This window comes from Oncorhynchus clarkii, unplaced genomic scaffold (assembly GCF_045791955.1).
Source record: "Oncorhynchus clarkii lewisi isolate Uvic-CL-2024 unplaced genomic scaffold, UVic_Ocla_1.0 unplaced_contig_817_pilon_pilon, whole genome shotgun sequence".
Taxonomy (NCBI): domain Eukaryota; kingdom Metazoa; phylum Chordata; class Actinopteri; order Salmoniformes; family Salmonidae; genus Oncorhynchus; species Oncorhynchus clarkii.
In genome coordinates this window covers 87501-95835 of record NW_027261148.1, presented here as the reverse complement: position 1 = coordinate 95835, position 8335 = coordinate 87501, and positions in this window count along the sequence as shown.

Here is an 8335-nt window from a genome sequence, read left to right as displayed (position 1 = left end):
GATGTGCTGTTTTTAACCTCCCTCCTATGATAGACCAGAGCCTTTAGATGTGCTGTTTTGAACCTCCCTCCTAGGACAGACCAGAGCCTTTAGATGTGCTGTTTTTAACCTCCGTCCTAGGACAGACCAGAGCCTTTAGATGTGCTGTTTTGAACTTCGCTCCTAGGACAGACCAGAGCCTTTAGATGTGCTGTTTTTAACCTCCCTCCTAGGACAGACCAGAGCCTTTAGAGGTGCTGTTTTTGAACCTGTTCTTGGTTTATTCAACGTGGTAAAGTAGCCAGAAGGTTGTGCTGTTTTGAACCTCCGTCCTAGGACAGACCAGAGCCTTTAGATGTGCTGTTTTGAACCTCGCTCCTAGGACAGACCAGAGCCTTTAGATGTGCTGTTTTTAACCTCCCTCCTAGGACAGACCAGAGCCTTTAGATGTGCTGTTTTTGAACCTGTTCTTGGTTTATTCAACGTGGTAAAGTAGCCAGAAGGTTGTGCTGTTTTGAACCTCCCTCCTAGGACAGACCAGAGCCTTTAGATGTGCTGTTTTGAACCTCCCTCCTAGGACAGACCAGAGCCTTTAGATGTGCTGTTTTTGAACCTGTTCTTGGTTTATTAAACGTGGTAAAGTAGCCAGAAGGTTGTGCTGTTTTTGAACCTGTTCTTGGTTTATTAAACGTGGTAAAGTAGCCAGAAGGCTGTGCTGTTTTTGAACCTGTTCTTGGTTTATTAAATGTGGTAAAGTAGCCAGAAGGTTGTGGATTCACAGACCACCGCATGACAAGATCTCCATTAGAATAACAGCACTGCATGAATCTATTGTCTTATTTGCTGTCTGAGAAAAAAACATCCTTTTATTAACACATTTCATACAGTTCTATGTTATTTTACATGACTGACTTTGAGAAAAAAGCCATTTGTTTGTTTTACACAGCAGCTGCATTTCATCAGGTAGGCCTGTGTGCACTAGTAACTTTATTTCAATTGGGAAACTATCATTTTCGAATTTATTCTGTTAAATTCCATGATATTGTTGTTACAAAATAGATTTGTGTTGACTGTGATTAGGGCATGGGAATATAAGAGCATCTGCTAGGCTAAATGAACACAGCTCACCGCATGATCCTCAAACCAGACTGTCCAAACTTGTTTTTCTAAAAGTGAATTCAAAAGGCATTGTTTAATCACTGTATAACCTAATAAGGCATTTTTTTGTTTCATGTTTATTTAATTCTGTCATTATCTTTTTAAATGTAATTTAATACAGCCTACATGTGAAATGTATGGGCATGTTGTTGAAGTACTGTTGTTGTGTCAGACTGTAGTGTGTCACAAATGCTTCTCAGTGTATTTCTCAAATGGCAGGCTATAGCCTTGAAATAATAATAATAATAATGTAGCCTGAATAATACATGTTCAGTCCTTAGGCTACCTGGCTTGCTCCTGACTGATTTAGAGTTACTAGGGTGTTTTATAGCCTGCTGAAATGTTAAAAAAGAAACGTCCTCTCATTGTCAACTGTGTTTATTTTCAGCAAACTTAACATGTGTAAATATTTGTATGAACATAACAAGATTCAACAACTGAGACATAAAATGAACAAGTTCCACAGACATGTGACTAACAGAAATGGAATAATGTGTCCCTGAACAAAGGGGGAGACAAAATCAAAAGTAACAGTCAGTATCTGGTGTGGCCACCAGCTGCAGTGGAATCTCCTCCTCATGGACTGCACCAGATTTGCCAGTTCTTGCTGTGAGATGTAACCATTCTTCCACCAAGGCACCTGCAAGTTCCCAAAACATTTCTGGGGGGAATGGCCCTAGCCCTCACCCTCCGATCCAACAGGTCCCAGACATGCTCAATGGGATTGAGATCCGGGCTCTTCTCTGGCCATGGCAGAACACTGACATTCCTGTCTTACAGGAAATCACACACAGAACAAGCAGTATGGCTGGTGTCATTGTCATAATGGAGGGTCATGTCAGGATGAGCCTGCAGGAAGGGTACCACATGGTGTGATGTTCGGATGTACCGATCCTGTGCAGGTGTTGGTATACGTGGTCTGCCACTGCGAGGACAATCAACTGAGGGAGGAGGATGTCTTCCCTGTAACGCACAGCGTTGAGATTGCCAGCAATGACAACAAGCTCACTCCGATGATGCTGTGACACACCGCCCCAGAACATGACGGACCCTCCACCTCCAAATCGATCCCGCTCCAGAGTACAGGCCTCGATGTAACGCTCATTCCTTCAACGATAAACGCGAATCCGAACACCACCCTTGGTGAGACAAAATCAGCGAAGAGCACTTTTTTGCCAGTCCTGTCTGGTCCAGTGATGGTGGGTTTGTGCCCATAGGCGACGTTGTTGCCGGTGATGTCTGGTGAGGACATGCCTTACAACAGGCCTAAAAGCCCTCAGTCCAGCCTCTCTCAGCCTATTGTGGACAGTCTGAGCACTGATGGAGTGATTGTGCATTCCTGCTGTAACTCGGGAAGTTGTTGTTGCCATCCTGTACCTGTCCCGCAGGTGTGATGTTCGGATGTACCGATCCTGTGCAGGTGTTGTTACACGTGGTCTGCCACTGCGAGGACAATCAGCTGTCCGTCCTCTCTCCCTGTAGAGCTGTCTCACAGTACGGACATTGCAATTTATTGCCCTGGCCACATCTGCAGTCCTCATGCCTCCTTGCAGCATGCCTAAGGCACATTCACGCAGATGAGCAGGGACCCTGGGCATCTTTCTTTTGGTGTTTTTCAGAGTCAGTAAAAAGGTCTCTTTAGTGTCCTAAGTTTTTATAACTGTGACCTTAATTGCCTACCGTCTGTAAGCTGTTAGTGTCTTAACGACCGTTCCACAGGTGCATGTTCATTGTTTATGGTTCATTGAACAAGCATGGGAAACAATGTTTAAAACCTTTACAATGAAGATATGTGAAGTTATTTGGATTTTCACGAATCATCTTTGAAAGACAGGGTCCTGAAAAAGGGACATTTCCTTTTTTGCTGAGTTTATGTACCACAACTTGTGTGTTCAGTCACTCCGGCGATGCGTCTTGCCTAAGAACAGCCCTTGGTATATTGGCAATAAACCACACCCCCTCTGGCCTTTTTTTCTTAATCTTAAACTAACAAAGGGTAGGTCTATGTTTTCAGCCATTTTCTTTAAGAAAAGCCACAAAACCTTCACACACCCTCATATTCCCCAATCAAATCGAGCCCTGGTTTTAAATGAACACACAAAGCCCTTCACTGGCACTGAGATATCTAAAGAGTGCATGGTGCCTGGAGGAATTGGCTGGTTTTAAATGAACACACCAATCCCTTCACTGGCACTGAGATATCTAAAGAGTGCATGGTACCTGGAGGAATTGGCTGACACAATCTATGGATAGTTTACTATAATTACATCTGTCAAACAGGTACAGGCCTCCCTCTTATTTCCTGAATAGGAAGATATATTCTCCAACACAAAGCGCTCTTGTTGTTAGTAGCCTAAAGCCATTTTCATTTGAAGACCGTTTAACTGAATTAGACCTTCTCGAATTAGTCTACTTTCAGGACACGTGCTCTGTCCATCTCCACAGCTGCCGCTTCAAAGTAATGTTATGGAAATTACTCAAATATGGCTTATTGTGAGGTCAATAACTCGGATAAATAGCATCATTATGGGCAATGAAACATATTTTTTAATTAAAATCAATTATAGCAGTAACAAGCTTACCTCCGGTTCTCCTTCTCATCTTGGCATTCTCCCTGTCAAACTGAACAGGACATCAGTATAGTCTATAGTCACTCTCCCTGTCAAACTGAACAGGACATCAGTATAGTCTATAGTCACTCTCCCTGTCAAACTGAACAGGACATCAGTATAGTCTATAGTCACTCTCCCTGTCAAACTGAACAGGTCATCAGTATAGTCTATAGTCACTCTCCCTGTCAAACTGAACAGGACATCAGTATAGTCTATAGTCATTCTCCCTGTCAAACTGAACAGGACATCAGTATAGTCTATAGTCACTCTCCCTGTCAAACTGAACAGGACATCAGTATAGTCTATAGTCACTCTCCCTGTCAAACTGAACAGGACATCAGTATAGTCTATAGTCATTCTCCCTGTCAAACTGAACAGGACATCAGTATAGTCTATAGTCACTCTCCCTGTCAAACTGAACAGGACATCAGTATAGTCTATAGTCACTCTCCCTGTCAAACTGAACAGGACAACAGTATAGTCTATAGTCACTCTCCCTGTCAAACTGAACAGGACATCAGTATAGTCTATAGTCACTCTCCCTGTCAAACTGAACAGGACATCAGTATAGTCTATAGTCACTCTCCCTGTCAAACTGAACAGGGCATCAGTATAGTCTGTGGTATAGGCTCTGGATCATTTTGATAGCGACCACACTAGGCACACTTGATATTGCGCACCAGGCAGAGAATCAGGGATCAGGGGGCAGCATTGGGCACACATCAAAATATAATAAGTAATGATTCTCAAACACTAAGCAATATGGCATTTAATCGATTACAAATGACATGACCCTCCCCTGGACTAAATAAAATGAATCCTAAACCCTCCCCTGACTGAAAGAGAAGAAGCATGGCCCTTCCTAATTTTCCTCTGGGTGAAAATTGTGTACATTTCAACCACTTCCTCATGTTACAACACTGCTGCCCCCTGCTTCACAGTTCCTCTTTCATTTCCTGATGTTACAACACTGCTGCCCCCTGCTTCACAGTTCCTCTTTCATTTCCTGATGTTACAACACTGCTGCCCTCTGCTTCACAGTTCCTCTTTCATTTCCTCATGTTACAACACTGCTGCCCTCTGCTTCACAGTTCCTCTTTCATTTCCTGATGTTACAACACTGCTGCCCCCTGCTTCACAGTTCCTCTTTCATTTCCTGATGTTACAACACTGCTGCCCTCTGCTTCACAGTTCCTCTTTCATTTCCTTATGTTACAACACTGCTGCCCCCTGCTTCACAGTTCAATTTCCTCATGCTACAACACTGCTGCCTTCTGCTTCACAGTTTAATTTCCTTATGTTACAACACTGCTGCCTTCTGCTTCACAGTTCCTCTTTCATTTCCTTATGTTACAACACTGCTGCCCTCTGCTTCACAGTTCCTCTTTCATTTCCTCATGCTACAACACTGCTGCCCTCTCCTTCACAGTTTCATTTCCTCATGCTACAACACTGCGGCCCTCTGCTTCACAGTTTCATTTCCTTATGTTACAACACTGCTGCCCTCTGCTTCACAGTTCCTCTTTCGTTTCCTTATGTTACAACACTGCTGCCCTCTCCTTCACAGTTTCATTTCCTCATGCTACAACACTGCTGCCCTCTCCTTCACAGTTTCATTTCCTTATGCTACAACACTGCTGCCCTCTCCTTCACAGTTTCATTTCCTTATGCTACAACACTGCTGCCCTCTCCTTCACAGTTTAATGTCCTTATGCTACAACACTGCTGCCCTCTGCTTCACAGTTCCTCTTTCATTTCCTCATGTTACAACACTGCTGCCCTCTCCTTCACAGTTCCTCTTTCATTTCCTCATGTTACAACACTGCTGCCCTCTCCTTCACAGTTCCTCTTTCATTTCCTCATGTTACAACACTGCTGCCCTCTGCTTCACAGTTCCTCTTTCGTTTCCTTATGTTACAACACTGCTGCCCTCTCCTTCACAGTTTCATTTCCTTATGTTACAACACTGCTGCCCTCTCCTTCACAGTTTAATTTCCTCATGCTACAACACTGCTGCCCTCTCCTTCACAGTTTAATTTCCTTATGCTACAACATTACTGCCCTCTCCTTCACAGTTTCATTTCCTTATGCTACAACACTGCTGCCCTCTCCTTCACAGTTTCATTTCCTTATGCTACAACACTGCTGCCCTCTCCTTCACAGTTTCATTTCCTTATGCTACAACACTGCTGCCCTCTCCTTCACAGTTCCTCTTTCATTTCCTCATGTTACAACACTGCTGCCTTCTGCTTCACAGTTCCTCTTTCATTTCCTCATGTTACAACACTGCTGCCTTCTGCTTCACAGTTCCTCTTTCATTTCCTCATGTTACAACACTGCTGCCCTCTCCTTCACAGTACCTCTTTCATTTCCTCATGTTACAACACTGCTGCCTTCTGCTTCACAGTTCCTCTTTCATTTCCTTATGCTACAACACTGCTGCCCTCTGCTTCACAGTTCCTCTTTCATTTCCTCATGCTACAACACTGCTGCCCTCTCCTTCACAGTTCCTCTTTCATTTCCTCATGCTACAACACTGCTGCCCTCTCCTTCACAGTTCCTCTTTCATTTCCTCATGCTACAACACTGCTGCCCTCTGCTTCACAGTTCCTCTTTCATTTCCTCATGTTACAACACTGCTGCCCTCTGCTTCACAGTTTCATTTCCTTATGCTACAACACTGCTGCCCTCTGCTTCACAGTTCCTCTTTCATTTCGTCATGCTACAACACTGCTGCGCTCTGCTTCACAGTTCCTCTTTCATTTCCTCATGTTACAACACTGCTGCCCTCTGCTTCACAGTTCCTCTTTCATTTCCTTATGTTACAACACTGCTGCCCTCTGCTTCACAGTTTAATTTCCTTATGCTACAACACTGCTGCCCTCTGCTTCACAGTTCCTCTTTCATTTCCTTATGCTACAACACTGCTGCCCTCTGCTTCACAGTTTCATTTCCTCATGTTACAACACTGCTGCCCTCTGCTTCACAGTTCCTCTTTCATTTCCTTATGCTACAACACTGCTGCCCTCTGCTTCACAGTTCCTCTTTCATTTCCTCATGCTACAACACTGCTGCCCTCTCCTTCACAGTTCCTCTTTCATTTTCTCATGCTACAACACTGCTGCCCTCTCCTTCACAGTTCCTCTTTCATTTCGTCATGCTACAACACTGCTGCCCTCTCCTTCACAGTTTCATTTCCTTATGCTACAACACTGCTGCCCTCTCCTTCACAGTTTCATTTCCTTATGCTACAACACTGCTGCCCTCTCCTTCACAGTTCCTCTTTCATTTCCTCATGTTACAACACTGCTGCCTTCTGCTTCACAGTTCCTCTTTCATTTCGTCATGTTACAACACTGCTGCCTTCTGCTTCACAGTTCCTCTTTCATTTCCTCATGTTACAACACTGCTGCCCTCTCCTTCACAGTAACTCTTTCATTTCCTCATGTTACAACACTGCTGCCTTCTGCTTCACAGTTCCTCTTTCATTTCCTTATGCTACAACACTGCTGCCCTCTGCTTCACAGTTCCTCTTTCATTTCCTCATGCTACAACACTGCTGCCCTCTCCTTCACAGTTCCTCTTTCATTTCCTCATGCTACAACACTGCTGCCCTCTCCTTCACAGTTCCTCTTTCATTTCCTCATGCTACAACACTGCTGCCCTCTGCTTCACAGTTCCTCTTTCATTTCCTCATGTTACAACACTGCTGCCTTCTGCTTCACAGTTCCTCTTTCATTTCCTTATGCTACAACACTGCTGCCCTCTGCTTCACAGTTCCTCTTTCATTTCCTCATGCTACAACACTGCTGCCCTCTCCTTCACAGTTCCTCTTTCATTTTCTCATGCTACAACACTGCTGCCCTCTCCTTCACAGTTCCTCTTTCATTTCGTCATGCTACAACACTGCTGCCCTCTCCTTCACAGTTTCATTTCCTTATGCTACAACACTGCTGCCCTCTCCTTCACAGTTTCATTTCCTTATGCTACAACACTGCTGCCCTCTCCTTCACAGTTCCTCTTTCATTTCCTCATGTTACAACACTGCTGCCTTCTGCTTCACAGTTCCTCTTTCATTTCGTCATGTTACAACACTGCTGCCTTCTGCTTCACAGTTCCTCTTTCATTTCCTCATGTTACAACACTGCTGTCCTCTCCTTCACAGTAACTCTTTCATTTCCTCATGTTACAACACTGCTGCCTTCTGCTTCACAGTTCCTCTTTCATTTCCTTATGCTACAACACTGCTGCCCTCTGCTTCACAGTTCCTCTTTCATTTCCTCATGCTACAACACTGCTGCCCTCTCCTTCACAGTTCCTCTTTCATTTCCTCATGCTACAACACTGCTGCCCTCTCCTTCACAGTTCCTCTTTCATTTCCTCATGCTACAACACTGCTGCCCTCTGCTTCACAGTTCCTCTTTCATTTCCTCATGTTACAACACTGCTGCCCTCTGCTTCACAGTTCCTCTTTCATTTCCTTATGCTACAACACTGCTGCCCTCTGCTTCACAGTTCCTCTTTCATTTCCTCATGCTACAACACTGCTGCCCTCTCCTTCACAGTTCCTCTTTCATTTTCTCATG